Source organism: Chiloscyllium punctatum, chromosome 47 (genome assembly GCF_047496795.1).
Source record: "Chiloscyllium punctatum isolate Juve2018m chromosome 47, sChiPun1.3, whole genome shotgun sequence".
In the NCBI taxonomy this organism is placed as follows: domain Eukaryota; kingdom Metazoa; phylum Chordata; class Chondrichthyes; order Orectolobiformes; family Hemiscylliidae; genus Chiloscyllium; species Chiloscyllium punctatum.
Window position 1 is genome coordinate 2,700,749 of NC_092785.1, and position 23,435 is coordinate 2,724,183.

Sequence of the window (23,435 nt, forward strand, 5' to 3'; positions counted from 1 at the left end):
AAAAGGCTGTGGACCGAAATTCCACACAATGGGCAAGACCTTGACCTCAGCCGTTCGGCCCGTCGCGACTGCTCTCCCAATTCCATCATGATCATGATTATGCACCAAAATAGAGGCAAAACTCACGGTTACTGACTCTGCACCAATTGGGCATCATCTGGGGAACATACTTTCTCGCTTCCAACTTGCATTGAAATTAACGGGGTAGGCCATTCAGCCCATCGTGCCTGCTCTCCTATTCAATGGGTGGCTCAGTGGTGAGCACTGCTGCCTCACAGCAGCCAGAGACCGGGTTCGATCCCACCCTCGGGCGACTCTCTGTGTGGAGTTTGCACTTTCTACAACCCCCCCCCCCCCCACCCCCCGTGTCAGCGTGGGTTTCCTCCAGGTGCTCCGGTTTCCTCCCACTGTCCAAAGATGAGCAGGTCAGGGTGGATTGGCCGTGGGAAATTGTCCCATGGTGTTCGGTCTAGGGGGAATGGGTCTGGGTGGGTTTCTCTTCGGAGGGTCAGTGTGGGCTTTGTTGGGCTGAAGGGCCTGTTTCCACACTGTCAGTCATCTAATCTAATCTAGCACTGAAAACCACGCTCAGTGACTGATTCCCCTCACCAAAGAAAGGTGAGGGTGGCCGGGCGGTGGGGGGGGCAGAGGGTGGGGGGGGGGGGGGGAAGGGGGGAGGATCTAATTGAAACTTACAGAATACTGAATGGCCTGGACAGAGTGGGTTCCACATACACTCCCCACAGACACTCCAGACACCACCCACGCCCTCCACCTCCTCCAAGATTTCCGTTTCCCCGGCCCCCAACGCCTTATCTTCACCATGGATATCCAATCCCTCTACACCTCCATCCGCCATGACCAGGGCCTCCAAGCTCTCCGTTATTTCCTCTCCAGACGTCCCCAACAGTACCCTTCCACTGACACTCTCATTCGTTTGGCTGAACTGGTCCTCACCCTTAACAACTTCTCCTTTGAATCCTCCCACTTCCTCCTGACCAAAGGTGTAGCCATGGGCACACGTATGGGCCCCAGCTGTGCCTGTCTCTTTGTTGGCTACGTAGAGCAGTTGATCTTCCGTAATTACACCGGCACCACTCCCCACCTCTTCCTCCGCTACATTGATGACTGCATTGGTGCCACCTCGTGCTCCCGCGAGGAGGTTGAGCAATTCATCAACTTCACCAACACATTCCACCCTGACCTTAAATTTACCTGGACCATCTCTGACACCTCGCTCCCCTTCCTGGACCTCTCCATCTCCATTAATGACGACCGACTTGACACTGACATTGTTTACAAACCCACCGACTCTCACAGCTACCTGGATTACACCTCTTCCCACCCTACCTCTTGCAAAAATGCCATCCCGTATTCCCAATTCCTCCGCCTCCACCGGATCTGCTCCCAGGAGGACCAGTTCCACCATAGGACACACCAGATGGCCTCCTTCTTTAGAGACCGCAATTTCCCTTCCCACGTGGTTAAAGATGCCCTCCAACGCATCTCGTCCACATCCCGCACCTCCGCCCTCAGACCCCACCCCTCCAACCGTAACAAGGACAGAACGCCCCTGGTGCTCACCTTCCACCCTACAAACCTTCGCATCAACCAAATCATCCGCCGACATTTCCGCCACCTCCAAAAAGACCCCACCACCAGGGATATATTTCCCTCCCCACCCCTTTCCACCTTCCGCAAAGACCGTTCCCTCCGTGACTACCTGGTCAGGTCCACACCCCCCTACGACCCACCCTCCCATTCTGGCACTTTCCCCTGCCACCGCAGGAACTGTAAAACCTGTGCCCACACCTCCTCCCTCACCTCTATCCAAGGCCCTAAAGGAGCCTTCCACATCCATCAAAGTTTTACCTGCACATCCACCAATATCATTTATTGTATCCGTTGCTCCCGATGCGGTCTCCTCTACATTGGGGAGACTGGGCGCCTCCTAGCAGAGCGCTTTAGGGACCATCTCCGAGACACCCGCACCAATCAACCAAACCGCCCCGTGGCCCAACATTTCAACTCCCCCTCCCAGTCTGCCGAGGACATGGAGGTCCTGAGCCTCCTTCACCGCCGCTCCCTCACCACCAGACGCCTGGAGGAAGAACGCCTCATCTTCCGCCTCGGAACACTTCAATCCCAGGGCATCAATGTGGACTTCAACAGTTTCCTTGTTTCCCCTTCCCCCACCTCACCCCAGTCCCAGCTCAGCACCGTCCCCATGACTTGTCCGACCGGCCTATCTCCCACTTCCCACCCATCCACATCACGCACCCTCAGGATTTGGAGGTGTCAGTGTTGGGCTGGGGAGGACAAAGTTAAAAATCCCACAACCCCAGGTTATAGTCCAACAGGTTTATTTGGAAGCACTAGCTTTCGGAGCGCTGCTCCTTCATCAGGTGGTGGACACTGCGAGACGTGTCAGATTGTGGACATAGACACCACCATTACACGTGGAGACACCTCCCACCTTGTACATGGCAGGTACTCATGTGACTCAGCCAACGTTGTCTATCATATACACTGCAGGCAAGGATGCTCTGGGACATGGTACATTGGGGAAACTGAGCAGAGGCTACGACAACGGGAGAATGGGCACCGCACGACAATCACCAGACAGGAGGGTTCCCTCCCAGTTGGAGAACCCTTCAGTGGGCCAGGACATTCAGCCTCGGACCTTCAGGTGACCACCCTCCAAGGCAGACTTCGGGACAGGTAACAACACAAAGTGGCTGAGCAGAGGCTGGTAACTCAGTTCGGTTCCCGCAAGGAGGGTCTCAACTGGGACCTTGGGTTCATGGCACATTACAGGTGACCCCACTACACTATACACACACACAGGCACACGCACATAGACACTCCTACACACACACAGACACTCCTACACACACACACAGGCACACACACATAGACACTCCTACACACACACAGACACTTCTACACACATACATACACACACACTCCTACGCGCGCGCGCACACGCACACACACACAGACACACACATACACACATATAAACAGACACGGACACACGCACAAACATACATACAGACGCGCACACAAACACACACATACACAGAGGGACACAGACACAAACGGACACGCACACAAACACACACATAGACACACACTCACGCAGACCCTCTCTCATATGCTCACACATACACACTCACACCCACAACACACCCTCTCACAGACTTAGACCCCTTTACACTCACACTCGCACACATAGACATTTACACTCTCTCTCATGGACACTCATACCCCCCCCTCCACACACACCCACATCTACACACACACACACACACACACACACAGCAACAGACACATACACACACACACCCACATCTACACACACACACACACACACACACACAGCAACAGACACATACACACACACACACCCACATCTATACACACACACACACACACACACACAGCAACAGACACATACACACACACACAGACATACACACGTGCGCGCACGCACATACACATATAGGTTTGGGGGGTGAATTTGTCCTTATAGAATTATATTTTATTTTGCTCAAGACTACATGAATCTATGTAAGATTGTGTAAATCCCTTTCTTCGATGAGAATCAGCCTGACCATTGGGGCACAGACAGCCTCACACAGGGCACCTCACACCTTCAATACATTATCTGGGCCGACATGGCACTTAATGTGAAAGGTCACCTTCTCCAGCACCCGCGCTCTCGACTGTAATTTCCAGCGTCTGCCGTCCTGGTTGTCTCCTGGGCAGAGTGGGATGTCGGGGAAGATGTTCCCATTGGCAGGAGAAAAATGGGATCTGGAGTAGGGTGGTGCTGGAAAAGCACAGGAGTTCAGGCAGCATCCACTCGACTCCAGAATCTTTAACCGAGGAGACACGAGGGCCCGAGGGTACAGCCTCAAGAGTGAGTTTTAATTAAAAGTCACAAGTCATTCATAGAACAGAACAGCACAGTCCAGGCCCTTCGGCCCACGATGTTGTGCTGGGCGTTTATCTTAATCTAAGATCAACCTAACCTACACAGCCCTCCATTTCCTGCCGTATATGTGCTTATCCAGCAGTCGCTTAGATGTCCCCCATGTCTCTGACTCTGCGACCTCGCACCCGCCACCCTCTGTGTCAAGAACCTATCTCTGACATCTCCCCGACAACCTTCCTCCAGTCACTAAAGTTATGACCCCCTTTCCCCTGGGGAAAAGTCTCTGGCGAGCTGCTATCGATGCCTTGTACACCTCCATCAGGCCTCCTCTCTCTCCCTCCTTCTCTCCTCCTGTGTGAAAAGCCGTAGCTCAGTCAACCTCTCCTGATAAGACGTTCCATCCAGTGCAGGCAACATCCTGGGAGATCTCCTCTGCACCCTCTCTGCGCCCTCTCTGCGCCCTTCCTATGGTAGGGCGACAAGAGCAGGACACCATACTCCGAGCGTGGTCTAACCAGGGAGCTGAAGCAAACCTCGCGGCTCTTAAACTCGACCCCCCCCCCCCCCCCGTTAATGAAAGCGAACACACCAAACACCTTCTTAACAACCCTATCCACTTGGGTGGCAACTCTGAGGAGGGCTCTGCGTACGTGGACCCCCAAGGTCCCTCTGTTCCTCCACGCTGCCAAAGGATCCTGCCTTTAATCCTGTGTTCAGCACTCCAGCTCCCCCCTCCCAAAACACGTCACTTCACATTTACCCAGGTTGAGCACCATCTCAGCCCAGCTCTGTATCCTGTCGGAGAACGTAGAACAATCCAGGCACAGAACAGGCCCTTCGGCCCTCGATGTTGCGCCGACCTGTGAACGATTCTCAGCCCATCCCCCTACACTATCCCACCATCATCCTTGTGCTTACCTAAGGATTGTTTAACTCTCCCTCATGTGGCTGTGTTAGCTACATTGGCAGGTAGGACATTCCACCCCCTTACCACTCTCTGAGTGAAGATCTTGCCTCTGATATCTGTCTTCAATCTATCACCCCTCAATTTGTAATTATGCCCCCTCGGACACGCTGACATCATCATCCAAGGAGAGAGACTCTCACTGTCGACCTGATCTAACCCTCTGACCATCTTGTATGTCTCTATCAAATCCCCCCTTACCCTTCTCCTCTCTCCAATCAGAACAGACCCAAGTCTCTCAGCCTTTCCTCATAAGACCTTCCCTCCAGACCAGGCAACATCCTGGTAAATCTCCTCTGCACCTTTTCCAACGCTTCCACATCCTTCCCGAAATATGGGGACCAGAACTGTACACAATATTCCAAATGCGGCCGCAATAGCATTTTGTATAGTTGCAGCAGGATATTGTGGCTCTGGAACTCAATCCCTCTCCCAATAAAACCTAACCCACCGTACTCCTTCTTAACATCACTATCCACCTGGGGGGGCAACTTTCAGGGATCTATGTACATGGACTCCAAGATCCCTCTGCACATCCACACTCCCAAGAATCTTTCCATTGACCCAGTACTCTGCCTTCCTGTTATTCTTCCCAAAGTGCATCACCTCACATTTAGCTGCACTGAACTCCATTTGCCACCTCTCAGCCCAATTCTGCAGTTTATCCAAGTCCCCCTGCAACCTGTAACATTCTTCCACACTGTCCACTACTCCACCGACTTTAGGGTCACCTGCAGATTTACTAACCCATCCACCTCTGCCTGCGTCTAAGTCATTTATAAAAATGACAAACAGCAGCGGTCCCAGATCAGATCCCTGTAGCGCACCACTAGTAACCGGACTCCAGGCTGAATATTTTCCATCACCCACCACTCGCTGCCTTCTCTCAGAAAGACAGTATCGAACCCAAACTGCGAAATCCCCCTCAATCCCATTTTCTCCATCAGCCGACCTGTCAGGGTCCTGTCGGAGCCTGAAAACAGCTTCCGATACAATCGAGAGCCCACCGACCTCGGGGCCATCGGCAAACTGACCAAGCCATTCTTCACCCAAGTCATTTATAAACACGACAAAGAGCAGGGATCCCTGAACAGATCCCTGAGGAACACCGCAGTAAAGGGAAGACCTGTTCGGAACGGAGAAAACCAGGAACGTCTTTAGCCAGAGAGTGGAGAATGGATGGAAAACATTGGCACAGAGGCCGGGGGAGCCAGGTCTTTGAGTATATTCAAGACGGGGACAGAGATAGCTTCCTGAGGATCGAGGGGGATCAAGGGTTATGGGGAAAAAGCAGGAAACGAGGGTCGTCAAATTTATCAGCCATGATGAAATGGGACAACACAGCCAATGGGCTGAATGGCCGAATTTCTGCTCTGATTTCTTACAGTCGAACACGACTTCCCATCAATGCCACCAGCAATTTCGAATTCTGTAAAAGCCTATGCACACATCCCATCTCAATATCCCTCAGTCAGACCCACACTGGGAGCACTGTGCACAGTTCCTGTCTCTGTATCCCTCAGTCAGACCCACACTGGGAGCACTGTGCACAGTTCCTGTATCTATATCCCTCAGTCAGACCCACACTGGGAGCACTGTGCACAGTTCCTGTCTCTGTATCCCTCAGTCAGACCCACACTGGGAGCGCTGTGCACAGTTCCAGTCTCTATATCCCTCAGTTAGACCCACACTGGGAGCACTGTGCACAGTTCCTGTCTCTATATCCCTCAGTCAGACCCACACTGGGAGCACTGTGCACAGTTCCGGTCTCTATATCCCTCAGTTAGACCCACACTGGGAGCACTGTGCACAGTTCCTGTCTCTATATCCCTCAGCCAGACCCACACTGGGAGCACTGTGCACAGTTCCAGTCTCTATGTCCCTCAGTCAGACCCACACTGGGAGCACTGTGCACAGTTCCTGTCTCTCTATCCCTCAGTCAGACCCACACTGGGAGCACTGTGCACAGTTCCTCTCTCTATATCCCTCAGTCAGACCCACACTGGGAGCACTGTGCACAGTTCCTGTCTCAGTATCCCTCAGTCAGACCCATTCTGGGAGGACTGTGCACAGTTCCTGTCTCTATATCCCTCAGTCAGACCCACACTGGGAGCACTGTGCACAGTTCCCATCTCAATATCCCTCAGTCAGACCCACACTGGGAGCACTGTGCACAGTTCCTGTCTCTATATCCCTCAGTCAGACCCACACTGGGAGCACTGTGTACAGTTCCAGTCTCTATATCCCTCAGTTAGACCCACACTGGGAGCACTGTGCACAGTTCCTGTCTCTATATCCCTCAGTTGGACCCACACTGGGAGCACTGTGCACAGTTCCTGTCTCTATATCCCTCAGTCAGACCCACACTGGGAGCACTGTGCACAGTTCCTGTCTCTATATCCCTCAGTCAGACCCACACTGGGAGCACTGTGCACAGTTCCAGTCTCTATGTCCCTCAGTTAGACCAACACTGGGAGCACTGTGCACAGTTCCAGTCTCTATATCCCTCAGTCAGACCCACACTGGGAGCACTGTGCACAGTTCCTCTCTCTATATCCCTCAGTCAGACCCACACTGGGAGCACTGTGTACAGTTCCAGTCTCTATATCCCTCAGTTAGACCCACACTGGGAGCACTGTGCACAGTTCCAGTCTCTATATCCCTCAGTCAGACCCACACTGGGAGCAGTGTGCACAGTTCCTGTCTCTATATCCCTCAGTCAGACCCACACTGGGAGCACTGTGCACAGTTCCTGTCTCTATATCCCTCAGTCAGACCCACACTGGGAGCACTGTGTACAGTTCCAGTCTCTATATCCCTCAGTTAGACCCACACTGGGAGCACTGTGCACAGTTCCTGTCTCTATATCCCTCAGTCAGACCCACACTGGGAGCACTGTGCACAGTTCCAGTCTCTATATCCCTCAGTCAGACCCACACTGGGAGCACTGTGCACAATTCCTGTCTCTATATCCCTCAGTCAGACCCACACTGGGAGCACTGTGCACAGTTCCTGTCTCTATATCCCTCAGTCAGACCCACACTGGGAGCACTGTGCACAGTTCCTGTCTCTATATCCCTCAGTCAGACCCACACTGGGAGCACTGTGCACAGTTCCAGTCTCTATATCCCTCAGTCAGACCCACACTGGGAGCATTGTGCACAGTTCCTCTCTCTATATCCCTCAGTCAGACCCACACTGGGAGCACTGTGCACAGTTCCTCTCTCTATATCCCTCAGTCAGACCCACACTGGGAGCACTGTGCACAGTTCCAGTCTCTATATCCCTCAGTCAGACCCACACTGGGAGCACTGTGCACAGTTCCAGTCTCTATATCCCTCAGTCAGACCCACACTGGGAGCACTGTGCACAGTTCCAGTCTCTATATCCCTCAGTCAGACCCACACTGGGAGCACTGTGCACAGTTCCTGTCTCTATATCCCTCAGTCAGACCCACACTGGGAGCACTGTGCACAGTTCCGGTCTCTATATTCCTCAGTCAGACCCACACTGGGAGCACTGTGCACAGTTCCAGACTCTATATCCCTCAGTCAGACCCACACTGGGAGCACTGTGCACAGTTCCAGTCTCAATATCCCTCAGTCAGACCCACACTGGGAGCACTGTGCACAGTTCCAGTCTCTATATCCCCCAGTCAGACCCACACTGGGAGCACTGTGCACAGTTCCTGTCTCAGTATCCCTCAGTCAGACCCACACTGGGAGCACTGTGTACAGTTCCAGTCTCTATATCCCTCAGTCAGACCCACACTGGGAGCACTGTGCACAGTTCCTGTCTCTATATCCCACAGTCAGACCCACACTGGGAGCACTGTGCACAGTTCCGGTCTCTATATCCCTCAGTTAGACCCACACTGGGAGCACTGTGTACAGTTCCGGTCTCTATATCCCTCAGTTAGACCCACACTGGGAGCACTGTGCACATTTCTGGTCTCTATATCCCTCAGTCAGACCCACACTGGGAGCACTGTGCACAGTTCCAGTCTCTATATCCCTCAGTTAGACCCACACTGGGAGCACTGTGCACAGTTCCAGTCTCGAAATCCCACAGTCAGACCCACACTGGGAGCACTGTGCACAGTTCCTGTCTCTATATCCCTCAGACCCACACTGGGAGCACTGTGCACAGTTCCGGTCTCTATATCCCTCAGTCAGACCCACACTGGGAGCACTGTGCACACTTCCAGTCTCTATATCCCTCAGTTATACCCACACTGGGAGCACTGTGCACAGTTCCTGTCTCTATATCCCTCAGTCAGACCCACACTGGGAGCACTGTGTACAGTTCCAGTCTCTATATCCCCCAGTTAGACCCACACTGGGAGCACTGTGCACAGTTCCTGTCTCTATATCCCTCAGTCAGACCCACACTGGGAGCACTGTGCACAGTTCCTGTCTCTATATCCCTCAGTCAGACCCACACTGGGAGCACTGTGCACAGTTCCAGTCTCTATGTCCCTCAGTTAGACCAACACTGGGAGCACTGTGCACAGTTCCAGTCTCTATAAGCCTCCCTCAGACCCACACTGGGAGCACTGTGCACAGTTCCTGTCTCTATATCCCTCTGACCCACACTGGGAGCACTGTGCACAGTTCCTGTCTCAATATCCCTCAGTCAGACCCACACTGGGAGCACTGTGCACAGTTCCAGACTCTATATACCTCAGTCAGACCCACACTGGGAGCACTGTGCACAGTTCCAGTCTCTATATCCCCCGGTCAGACCCACACTGGGAGCACTGTGCACAGTTCCTGTCTCAGTATCCCTCAGTCAGACCCACACTGGGAGCACTGTGTACAGTTCCAGTCTCAATATCCCTCAGTCAGACCCACACTGGGCGCACTGTGCACAGTTCCTGTCTCTATATCCCACAGTCAGACCCACACTGGGAGCACTGTGCACAGTTCCGGTCTCTATATCCCTCAGTCAGACCCACACTGGGAGAACTGTGCACAGTTCCGGTCTCTATATCCCTCAGTCAGACCCACACTGGGAGCACTGTGCACAGTTCCTGTCTCTATATCCCACAGTCAGACCCACACTGGGAGCACTGTGCACAGTTCCGGTCTCTATATCCCTCAGTTAGACCCACACTGGGAGCACTGTGTACAGTTCCGGTCTCTATATCCCTCAGTTAGACCCACACTGGGAGCACTGTGTACACTTCCGGTCTCTATATCCCTCAGTCAGACCCACACTGGGAGCACTGTGCACAGTTCCTGTCTCTATAAGCCTCAGTCAGACCCACACTGGGAGCACTGTGCACAGTTCCGGTCTCTATATCCCTCAGTTAGACCCACACTGGGAGCACAGTGCACAGTTCCTGTCTCTATATCCCTCAGTCAGACCCATACTGGGAGCACTGTGCACAGTTCCTGTCTCTATATCCCTCAGTCAGACGCACACTGGGAGCACTGTGCACAGTTCCGGTCTCTATATCCCTCAGTTAGACCCACACTGGTACCACTGTGCACAGTTCCTGTTTCAGTATCCCTCAGTCAGACCCACACTGGGAGCACTGTGTACAGTTCCAGTCTCTATATCCCTCAGTCAGACCCACACTGGGAGCACTGTGCACAGTTCCTGTCTCTATATCCCTCAGTCAGACCCACACTGGGAGCACTGTGCACAGTTCCTGTCTCTATATCCCACAGTCAGACCCACACTGGGAGCACTGTGCACAGTTCCGGTCTCTATATCCCTCAGTCAGACCCACACTGGGAGCACTGTGCACAGTTCCTGTCTCTATAAGCCTCAGTTAGACCCACACTGGGAGCACTGTGCACAGTTCCAGTCTCTATATCCCACAGTCAGACCCACACTGGGAGCACTGTGCACAGTTCCAGTCTCAATATCCCTCAGTCAGACCCACACTGGGAGCACTGTGCACAGTTCCAGTCTCTATATCCCTCAGTTAGACCCACACTGGGAGCAATGTGCACAGTTCCAGTCTCTATATCCCACAGTCAGACCCACACTGGGAGCACTGTGCACAGTTCCTGTCTCTATATCCCTCAGACCCACACTGGGAGCACTGTGCACAGTTCCGGTCTCTATATCCCTCAGTCAGACCCACACTGGGAGCACTGTGCACACTTCCAGTCTCTATATCCCTCAGTTATACCCACACTGGGAGCACTGTGTACAGTTCCGGTCTCGATATCCCTCAGTCAGACCCACACTGGGAGCACTGTGTACAGTTCCAGTCTCTATATCCCTCAGTTAGACCCACACTGGGAGCATTGTGCACAGTTCCTGTCTCTATATCCCTCAGTCAGACCCACACTGGGAGCACTGTGCACAGTTCCTCTCTCTATATCCCTCAGTTAGACCCACACTGGGAGCACTGTGCACAGTTCCAGTCTCTATATCCCTCAGTTAGACCAACACTGGGAGCACTGTGCACAGTTCCAGTCTCTATATCCCTCAGTCAGACCCACACTGGGAGCACTGTGCACAGTTCCTGTCTCTATATCCCTCAGTCAGACCCACACTGGGAGCACTGTGCACAGTTCCTCTCTCTATATCCCTCAGTCAGACCCACACTGGGAGCACTGTGCACAGTTCCTGTCTCAATATCCCTCAGTCAGACCCACACTGGGAGCACTGTGCACAGTTCCGGTCTCTATATCCCTCAGTTAGACCCACACTGGGAGCACTGTGCACAGTTCCTGTCTCTATATCGCTCAGTCAGACCCACACTGGGAGCACTGTGCACAGTTCCTGTCTCTATATCCCTCAGTCAGACCCACACTGGGAGCACTGTGCACAGTTCCTGTCTCTATATCCCACAGTCAGACCCACACTGGGAGCACTGTGCACAGTTCCGGTCTCTATATCCCTCAGTCAGACCCACACTGGGAGCACTGTGCACAGTTCCTGTCTCTATAAGCCTCAGTTAGACCCACACTGGGAGCACTGTGCACAGTTCCAGTCTCTATATCCCACAGTCAGACCCACACTGGGAGCACTGTGCACAGTTCCTGTCTCAATATCCCTCAGTCAGACCCACACTGGGAGCACTGTGCACAGTTCCAGTCTCTATATCCCTCGGTCAGACCCACACTGGGAGCACTGTGCACAGTTCTGGTCTCTATATCCCTCAGTCAGACCCACACTGGGAGCACTGTGCACAGTTCCTGTCTCTATATCCCTCAGTTAGACCCACACTGGGAGCAATGTGCACAGTTCCAGTCTCTATATCCCACAGTCAGACCCACACTGGGAGCACTGTGCACAGTTCCTGTCTCTATATCCCTCAGACCCACACTGGGAGCACTGTGCACAATTCCGGTCTCTATATCCCTCAGTCAGACCCACACTGGGAGCACTGTGCACACTTCCAGTCTCTATATCCCTCAGTTATACCCACACTGGGAGCACTGTGTACAGTTCCGGTCTCGATATCCCTCAGTCAGACCCACACTGGGAGCACTGTGTACAGTTCCAGTCTCTATATCCCTCAGTTAGACCCACACTGGGAGCACTGTGCACAGTTCCTGTCTCTATATCCCTCAGTCAGACCCACACTGGGAGCACTGTGCACAGTTCCTCTCTCTATATCCCTCAGTTAGACCCACACTGGGAGCACTGTGCACAGTTCCAGTCTCTATGTCCCTCAGTTAGACCAACACTGGGAGCACTGTGCACAGTTCCAGTCTCTATATCCCTCAGTCAGACCCACACTGGGAGCACTGTGCACAGTTCCTGTCTCTATATCCCTCAGTCAGACCCACACTGGGAGCACTGTGCACAGTTCCTCTCTCTATATCCCTCAGTCAGACCCACACTGGGAGCACTGTGCACAGTTCCTGTCTCAATATCCCTCAGTCAGACCCACACTGGGAGCACTGTGCACAGTTCCAGTCTCTATATCCCTCAGTCAGACCCACGCTGGGAGCACTGTGCACAGTTCCTGTCTCTATATCCCTCAGTCAGACCCACACTGGGAGCATTGTGCACAGTTCCAGTCTCTATATCCCACAGTTAGACCCACACTGGGAGCACTGTGCACAGTTCCAGTCTCTATATCCCTCAGACCCACACTGGGAGCACTGTGCACAGTTCCAGTCTCTATATCCCTCAGTCAGACCCACATTGGGAGCACTGTGCACAGTTCCTGTCTCTATATCCCTCAGTCAGACCCACACTGGGAGGACTGTGCACAGTTCCTGTCTCTATATCCCTCAGTCAGACCCACACTGGGAGCACTGTGCACAGTTCCAGTCTCGAAATCCCTCAGTCAGACCCACATTGGGAGCACTGTGCACAGTTCCTGTCTCTATATCCCTCAGTCAGACCCATACTGGGAGCATTGTGCACAGTTCCAGTCTCTATATCCCACAGTTAGACCCACACTGGGAGCACTGTGCACAGTTCCAGTCTCTATATCCCTCAGACCCACACTGGGAGCACTGTGCACAGTTCCAGTCTCTATATCCCTCAGTTAGACCCACACTGGGAGCACTGTGCACAGTTCCTGTCTCAATATCCCTCAGTCAGACCCACACTGGGAGCACTGTGCACAGTTCCGGTCTCTATATCCCTCAGTTAGACCCACACTGGGAGCACTGTGCACAGTTCCTGTCTCTATATCCCTCAGTCAGACCCACACTGGGAGCACTGTGCACAGTTCCAGTCTCTTTGTCCCTCAGTCAGACCCACACTGGGAGCACTGTGCACAGTTCCAGTCTCTATATCCCTCAGTTAGATCCACACTGGGAGCACTGTGCACAGTTCCAGTCTCTATATCCCTCAGTCAGACCCACACTGGGAGCACTGTGCACAGCTCCAGTCTCTATATCCCTCAGTTAGACCCACACTGGGAGCACTGTGCACAGTTCCAGTCTCTATATCCCTCAGTCAGACCCACACTGGGAGCACTGTGCACAGTTCCTGTCTCTATATCCCTCAGTCAGACCCACACTGGGAGCACTGTGCACAGTTCCAGTCTCTATATCCCTCAGTTAGACCCACACTGGGAGCACTGTGCACAGTTCCAGTCTCTATATCCCTCAGTTAGACCCACACTGGGAGCACTGTGCACAGTTCCTGTCTCTATATCCCTCAGTTAGATCCACACTGGGAGCACTGTGCACAGTTCCAGTCTCTATATCCCTCAGTTAGACCCACACTGGGAGCACTGTGCACAGTTCCAGTCTCAATATCCCTCAGTCAAACCATACTGGGAGCACTGTGCACAGTTCCAGTCTCTATATCCCTCAGTCAGACCCACACTGGGAGCACTGTGCACAGTTCCGGTCTCTATATCCCTCAGTCAGACCCACACTGGGTGCACTGTGCACAGTTCCAGTCTCTCTATCCCTCAGGTAGACCCACACTGGGAGCACTGTGCACAGTTCCAGTCTCTATACCCCTCAGTTAGACCCACACTGGGAGCACTGTGCACCGTTCCAGTCTCTATATCCCTCAGTCAGACCCACACTGGCAGCACTGTGCACAGTTCCAGTCTCTATATCGCTCAGTCAGACCCACACTGGGAGTACTGTGCACATTTCCAGTCTCTATATCCCTCAGTCAGACCCACACTGTGAGCACTGTGCACAGTTCCAGTCTCTATATCCCTCAGTTAGACCCACACTGGGAGCACTGTGCACAGTTCCTGTCTCAATATCCCTCAGTCAGACCCACACTGGGAGCACTGTGCACAGTTCCTCTCTCTATTTCCCTCAGTCAGACCCACACTGGGAGCACTGTGCACAGTTCCGGTCTCTATATCCCTCAGTCAGACCCACACTGGGAGCACTGTGCACAGTTCCAGTCTCTATGTCCCTCAGTTAGACCAACACTGGGAGCACTGTGCACAGTTCCAGTCTCTATATCCCTCAGTCAGACCCACACTGGGAGCACTGTGCACAGTTCCTGTCTCTATAAGCCTCAGTTAATTCCACACGGGGAGCACTGTGCACAGTTCTGGTCTCTATATCCCTCAGTCAGACCCACACTGGGACCACTGTGCACAGTTCCAGTCTCTATATCCCTCAGTTAGACCCACACTGGGAGCACTGTGCACAGTTCCAGTCTCGAAATCCCACAGTCAGACCCACACTGGGAGCACTGTGCACAGTTCCTGTCTCTATATCCCTCAGACCCACACTGGGAGCACTGTGCACAGTTCCGGTCTCTATATCCCTCAGTCAGACCCACACTGGGAGCACTGTGCACACTTCCAGTCTCTATATCCCTCAGTCAGACCCACACTGGGAGCACTGTGCACAGTTCCTGTCTCTATATCCCTCAGTCAGACCCACACTCTGAGCACTGTGTACAGTTCCAGTCTCTATATCCCCCAGTTAGACCCACACTGGGAGCACTGTGCACAGTTCCTGTCTCTATAACCCTCAGTCAGACCCACACTGGGAGCACTGTGCACAGTTCCTGTCTCAATATCCCTCAGTCAGACCCACACTGGGAGCACTGTGCACAATTCCAGTCTCTATGTCCCTCAGTTAGACCAACACTGGGAGCACTGTGCACAGTTCCAGTCTCTATATGCCTCAGTCAGACCCACACTGGGAGCACTGTGCACAGTTCCTGTCTCTATATCCCTCAGTCAGACCCACACTGGGAGCACTGTGCACAGTTCCAGTCTCTATATCCCTCAGTCAGACCCACACTGGGAGCACTGTGCACAGTTCCTGTCTCAATATCCCTCAGTCAGACCCACACTGGGAGCACTGTGCACAGTTCCTGTCTCTATATCCCTCAGTCAGACCCACACTGGGAGCACTGTGCACAGTTCCGGTCTCTATATCCCTCAGTTAGATCCACACTGGGAGCACTGTGCACAGTTCCTGTCTCTATATCCCTCAGTCAGACCCACACTGGGAGCACTGTGCACAGTTCCAGTCTCTATGTCCATCAGTTAGACCCACACTGGGAGCACTGTGCACAGTTCCAGTCTCTATATCCCTCAGTAAGACCCACACTGGTAGCACTGTTCCCAGTTCCTCTCTCTATATCCCTCAGTCAGACCCACACTGGGAGCACTGTGCACAGTTCCTCTCTCTATATCCCTCAGTCAGACCCACACTGGGAGCACTGTGCACAGTTCCTGTCTCTATATCCCTCAGTCAGAACCACACTGGGAGCACTGTGCACAGTTCCGGTCTCTATATCCCTCAGTCAGACCCACACTGGGAGCACTGTGCACAGTTCCAGTCTCTATATCCCTCAGTCAGACCCACACTGGGAGCACTGTGCACAGTTCCGGTCTCTATATCCCTCAGTTAGACCCACACTGGGAGCACTGTGCACAGTTCCTGTCTCTATGTCCCTCTGTCAGACCCACACTGGGAGCACTGTGCACAGTTCCAGTCTCTATGTCCCTCAGTTAGACCCACACTGGGAGCACTGTGCACAGTTCCTGTCTCTATATCCCTCAGTCAGACCCACACTGGGAGCACTGTGCACAGTTCCTCTCTCTATATCCCTCAGTCAGACCCACACTGGGAGCACTGTGCACAGTTCCTCTCTCTATATCCCTCAGTCAGACCCACACTGGGAGCACTGTGCACAGTTCCAGTCTCTATATCCCTCAGTCAGACCCACACTGGGAGCACTGTGCACAGTTCCTCTCTCTATTCCCCTCAGTCAGACCCACACTGGGAGCACTGTGCACAGTTCCTCTCTCTATATCCCTCAGTCAGACCCACACTGGGAGCACTGTGCACAGTTCCAGTCTCTATATCCCTCAGTCAGACCCACACTGGGAGCACTGTGCACAGTTCCAGTCTCTATATCCCTCAGTCAGACCCACACTGGGAGCACTGTGCACAGTTCCAGTCTCTATATCCCTCAGTCAGACCCACACTGGGAGCATTGTGCACAGTTCCGGTCTCTATATTCCTCAGTCAGACCCGCACTGGGAGCACAGTGCACAGTTCCAGACTCTATATCCCTCAGTCAGACCCACACTGGGAGCACTGTGCACAGTTCCAGTCTCAATATCCCTCAGTCAGACCCACACTGGGAGCACTGTGCACAGTTCCAGACTCTATATCCCTCAGTCAGACCCACACTGGGAGCACTGTGCACAGTTCCAGTGTCTATATACCTCAGTCAGACCCACACTGGGAGCACTGTGCACAGTTCCAGTCTCTATATCCCTCAGACCCACACTGGGAGCACTGTGCACAGTTCCCGTCTATATATCCCTCAGACCCACACTGGGAGCACTGTGCACAGTTCCTGTCTCAATATCCCTCAGTCAGACCCACACTGGGAGCACTGTGCACAGTTCCAGTCTCGATATCCCTCAGTTGGACCAACACTGGGAGCACTGTGCACAGTTCCAGTCTCCATATCCCCCGGTCAGACCCACACTGGGAGCACTGTGCACAGTTCCTGTCTCAGTATCCCTCAGTCAGTCCCACACTGGGAGCACTGTGTACAGTTCTAGTCTCTATATCCCTCAGTCAGACCCACACTGGGAGCACTGTGCACAGTTCCTGTCTCTATATCCCTCAGTCAGACCCACACTGGGAGCACTGTGCACAGTTCCAGTCTCTATATCCCACAGTCAGACCCACACTGGGAGCACTGTGCACAGTTCCGGTCTCTATATCCCTCAGTTAGACCCACACTGGGAGCACTGTGCACAGTTCCAGTCTCTATATCCCACAGTCAGACCCACACTGGGAGCACTGTGCACAGTTCCAGTCTCAATATCCCTCAGTCAGACCCACACTGGGAGCACTGTGCACAGTTCCAGTCTCTATATCCCTCAGTTAGACCCACACTGGGAGCAATGTGCACAGTTCCAGTCTCTATATCCCACAGTCAGACCCACACTGGGAGCACTGTGCACAGTTCCTGTCTCTATATCCCTCAGACCCACACTGGGAGCACTGTGCACAGTTCCGGTCTCTATATCCCTCAGTCAGACCCACACTGGGAGCACTGTGCACACTTCCAGTCTCTATATCCCTCAGTTATACCCACACTGGGAGCACTGTGTACAGTTCCGGTCTCGATATCCCTCAGTCAGACCCACACTGGGAGCACTGTGTACAGTTCCAGTCTCTATATCCCTCAGTTAGACCAACACTGGGAGCACTGTGCACAGTTCCAGTCTCTATATCCCTCAGTCAGACCCACACTGGGAGCACTGTGCACAGTTCCTGTCTCTATATCCCTCAGTCAGACCCACACTGGGAGCACTGTGCACAGTTCCTCTCTCTATATCCCTCAGTCAGACCCACACTGGGAGCACTGTGCACAGTTCCTGTCTCAATATCCCTCAGTCAGACCCACACTGGGAGCACTGTGCACAGTTCCGGTCACTATATCCCTCAGTTAGACCCACACTGGGAGCACTGTGCACAGTTCCTGTCTCTATATCGCTCAGTCAGACCCACACTGGGAGCACTGTGCACAGTTCCTGTCTCTATATCCCTCAGTCAGACCCACACTGGGAGCACTGTGCACAGTTCCTGTCTCTATATCCCACAGTCAGACCCACACTGGGAGCACTGTGCACAGTTCCTGTCTCTATATCCCTCAGTCAGACCCACACTGGGAGCACTGTGCACAGTTCCTGTCTCTATAAGCCTCAGTTAGACCCACACTGGGAGCACTGTGCACAGTTCCAGTCTCTATATCCCACAGTCAGACCCACACTGGGAGCACTGTGCACAGTTCCTGTCTCAATATCCCTCAGTCAGACCCACACTGGGAGCACTGTGCACAGTTCCAGTCTCTATATCCCTCAGTCAGACCCACACTGGGAGCACTGTGCACAGTTCCTGTCTCTATATCCCTCAGTTAGACCCACACTGGGAGCAATGTGCACAGTTCCAGTCTCTATATCCCACAGTCAGACCCACACTGGGAGCACTGTGCACAGTTCCTGTCTCTATATCCCTCAGACCCACACTGGGAGCACTGTGCACAGTTCCGGTCTCTATATCCCTCAGTCAGACCCACACTGGGAGCACTGTGCACACTTCCAGTCTCTATATCCCTCAGTTATACCCACACTGGGAGCACTGTGTACAGTTCCGGTCTCGATATCCCTCAGTCAGACCCACACTGGGAGCACTGTGTACAGTTCCAGTCTCTATATCCCTCAGTTAGACCCACACTGGGAGCACTGTGCACAGTTCCTGTCTCTATATCCCTCAGTCAGACCCACACTGGGAGCACTGTGCACAGTTCCTCTCTCTATATCCCTCAGTTAGACCCACACTGGGAGCACTGTGCACAGTTCCAGTCTCTATGTCCCTCAGTTAGACCAACACTGGGAGCACTGTGCACAGTTCCTGTCTCTATATCCCTCAGTCAGACCCACACTGGGAGCACTGTGTACAGTTCCTGTCTCTATATCCCTCAGTCAGACCCACACTGGGAGCACTGTGCACAGTTCCTCTCTCTATATCCCTCAGTCAGACCCACACTGGGAGCACTGTGCACAGTTCCTGTCTCAATATCCCTCAGTCAGACCCACACTGGGAGCACTGTGCACAGTTCCAGTCTCTATATCCCTCAGTCAGACCCACGCTGGGAGCACTGTGCACAGTTCCTGTCTCTATATCCCTCAGTCAGACCCACACTGGGAGCATTGTGCACAGTTCCAGTCTCTATATCCCACAGTTAGACCCACACTGGGAGCACTGTGCACAGTTCCAGTCTCTATATCCCTCAGACCCACACTGGGAGCACTGTGCACAGTTCCAGTCTCTATATCCCTCAGTCAGACCCACATTGGGAGCACTGTGCACAGTTCCTGTCTCTATATCCCTCAGTCAGACCCACACTGGGAGGACTGTGCACAGTTCCTGTCTCTATATCCCTCAGTCAGACCCACACTGGGAGCACTGTGCACAGTTCCAGTCTCGAAATCCCTCAGTCAGACCCACATTGGGAGCACTGTGCACAGTTCCTGTCTCTATATCCCTCAGTCAGACCCATACTGGGAGCATTGTGCACAGTTCCAGTCTCTATATCCCACAGTTAGACCCACACTGGGAGCACTGTGCACAGTTCCAGTCTCTATATCCCTCAGACCCACACTGGGAGCACTGTGCACAGTTCCAGTCTCTATATCCCACAGTCAGACCCACATTGGGAGCACTGTGCACAGTTCCTGTCTCTATATCCCTCAGTCAGACCCACACTGGGAGGACTGTGCACAGTTCCGGTCTCTATATTCCTCAGTCAGACGCACACTGGGAGGACTGTGCACAGTTCCGGTCTCTATATCCCTCAGTCAGACCCACACTGGGAGCACTGTGCACAGTTCCTCTCTCTATATCCCTCAGTCAGACCCACACTGGGAGCACTGTGCACAGTTCCTGTCTCAATATCCCTCAGTCAGACCCACACTGGGAGCACTGTGCACAGTTCCGGTCTCTATATCCCTCAGTTAGACCCACACTGGGAGCACTGTGCACAGTTCCTGTCTCTATATCCCTCAGTCAGACCCACACTGGGAGCACTGTGCACAGTTCCAGTCTCTTTGTCCCTCAGTCAGACCCACACTGGGAGCACTGTGCACAGTTCCAGTCTCTATATCCCTCAGTTAGATCCACACTGGGAGCACTGTGCACAGTTCCAGTCTCTATATCCCTCAGTCAGACCCACACTGGGAGCACTGTGCACAGCTCCAGTCTCTATATCCCTCAGTTAGACCCACACTGGGAGCACTGTGCACAGTTCCAGTCTCTATATCCCTCAGTCAGACCCACACTGGGAGCACTGTGCACAGTTCCTGTCTCTATATCCCTCAGTCAGACCCACACTGGGAGCACTGTGCACAGTTCCAGTCTCTATATCCCTCAGTTAGACCCACACTGGGAGCACTGTGCACAGTTCCAGTCTCTATATCCCTCAGTTAGACCCACACTGGGAGCACTGTGCACAGTTCCTGTCTCTATATCCCTCAGTTAGATCCACACTGGGAGCACTGTGCACAGTTCCAGTCTCTATATCCCTCAGTTAGACCCACACTGGGAGCACTGTGCACAGTTCCAGTCTCAATATCCCTCAGTCAAACCATACTGGGAGCACTGTGCACAGTTCCAGTCTCTATATCCCTCAGTCAGACCCACACTGGGAGCACTGTGCACAGTTCCGGTCTCTATATCCCTCAGTCAGACCCACACTGGGTGCACTGTGCACAGTTCCAGTCTCTCTATCCCTCAGGTAGACCCACACTGGGAGCACTGTGCACAGTTCCAGTCTCTATACCCCTCAGTTAGACCCACACTGGGAGCACTGTGCACCATTCCAGTCTCTATATCCCTCAGTCAGACCCACACTGGGAGCACTGTGCACAGTTCCAGTCTCTATATCGCTCAGTCAGACCCACACTGGGAGCACTGTGCACAGTTCCAGTCTCTATACCCCTCAGTTAGACCCACACTGGGAGCACTGTGCACCATTCCAGTCTCTATATCCCTCAGTCAGACCCACACTGGGAGCACTGTGCACATTTCCAGTCTCTATATCCCTCAGTCAGACCCACACTGTGAGCACTGTGCACAGTTCCAGTCTCTATATCCCTCAGTTAGACCCACACTGGGAGCACTGTGCACAGTTCCTGTCTCAATATCCCTCAGTCAGACCCACACTGGGAGCACTGTGCACAGTTCCTCTCTCTATTTCCCTCAGTCAGACCCACACTGGGAGCACTGTGCACAGTTCCGGTCTCTATATCCCTCAGTCAGACCCACACTGGGAGCACTGTGCACAGTTCCAGTCTCTATGTCCCTCAGTTAGACCAACACTGGGAGCACTGTGCACAGTTCCTGTCTCTATATCCCTCAGTTAGACCAACACTGGGAGCACTGTGCACAGTTCCTGTCTCTATAAGCCTCAGTTAATTCCACACGGGGAGCACTGTGCACAGTTCTGGTCTCTATATCCCTCAGTCAGACCCACACTGGGACCACTGTGCACAGTTCCAGTCTCTATATCCCTCAGTTAGACCCACACTGGGAGCACTGTGCACAGTTCCAGTCTCGAAATCCCACAGTCAGACCCACACTGGGAGCACTGTGCACAGTTCCTGTCTCTATATCCCTCAGACCCACACTGGGAGCACTGTGCACAGTTCCGGTCTCTATATCCCTCAGTCAGACCCACACTGGGAGCACTGTGCACACTTCCAGTCTCTATATCCCTCAGTCAGACCCACACTGGGAGCACTGTGCACAGTTCCTGTCTCTATATCCCTCAGTCAGACCCACACTCTGAGCACTGTGTACAGTTCCAGTCTCTATATCCCCCAGTTAGACCCACACTGGGAGCACTGTGCACAGTTCCTGTCTCTATAACCCTCAGTCAGACCCACACTGGGAGCACTGTGCACAGTTCCTGTCTCAATATCCCTCAGTCAGACCCACACTGGGAGCACTGTGCACAATTCCAGTCTCTATGTCCCTCAGTTAGACCAACACTGGGAGCACTGTGCACAGTTCCAGTCTCTATATGCCTCAGTCAGACCCACACTGGGAGCACTGTGCACAGTTCCTGTCTCTATATCCCTCAGTCAGACCCACACTGGGAGCACTGTGCACAGTTCCAGTCTCTATATCCCTCAGTCAGACCCACACTGGGAGCACTGTGCACAGTTCCTGTCTCAATATCCCTCAGTCAGACCCACACTGGGAGCACTGTGCACAGTTCCTGTCTCTATATCCCTCAGTCAGACCCACACTGGGAGCACTGTGCACAGTTCCGGTCTCTATATCCCTCAGTTAGATCCACACTGGGAGCACTGTGCACAGTTCCTGTCTCTATATCCCTCAGTCAGACCCACACTGGGAGCACTGTGCACAGTTCCAGTCTCTATGTCCATCAGTTAGACCCACACTGGGAGCACTGTGCACAGTTCCAGTCTCTATATCCCTCAGTAAGACCCACACTGGTAGCACTGTTCCCAGTTCCTCTCTCTATATCCCTCAGTCAGACCCACACTGGGAGCACTGTGCACAGTTCCTCTCTCTATATCCCTCAGTCAGACCCACACTGGGAGCACTGTGCACAGTTCCTGTCTCTATATCCCTCAGTCAGACCCACACTGGGAGCACTGTGCACAGTTCCGGTCTCTATATCCCTCAGTTAGATCCACACTGGGAGCACTGTGCACAGTTCCTGTCTCTATATCCCTCAGTCAGACCCACACTGGGAGCACTGTGCACAGTTCCAGTCTCTATGTCCATCAGTTAGACCCACACTGGGAGCACTGTGCACAGTTCCAGTCTCTATATCCCTCAGTCAGACCCACACTGGGAGCACTGTGCACAGTTCCGGTCTCTATATCCCTCAGTCAGACCCACACTGGGTGCACTGTGCACAGTTCCAGTCTCTCTATCCCTCAGGTAGACCCACACTGGGAGCACTGTGCACAGTTCCAGTCTCTATACCCCTCAGTTAGACCCACACTGGGAGCACTGTGCACCATTCCAGTCTCTATATCCCTCAGTCAGACCCACACTGGGAGCACTGTGCACAGTTCCAGTCTCTATATCGCTCAGTCAGACCCAC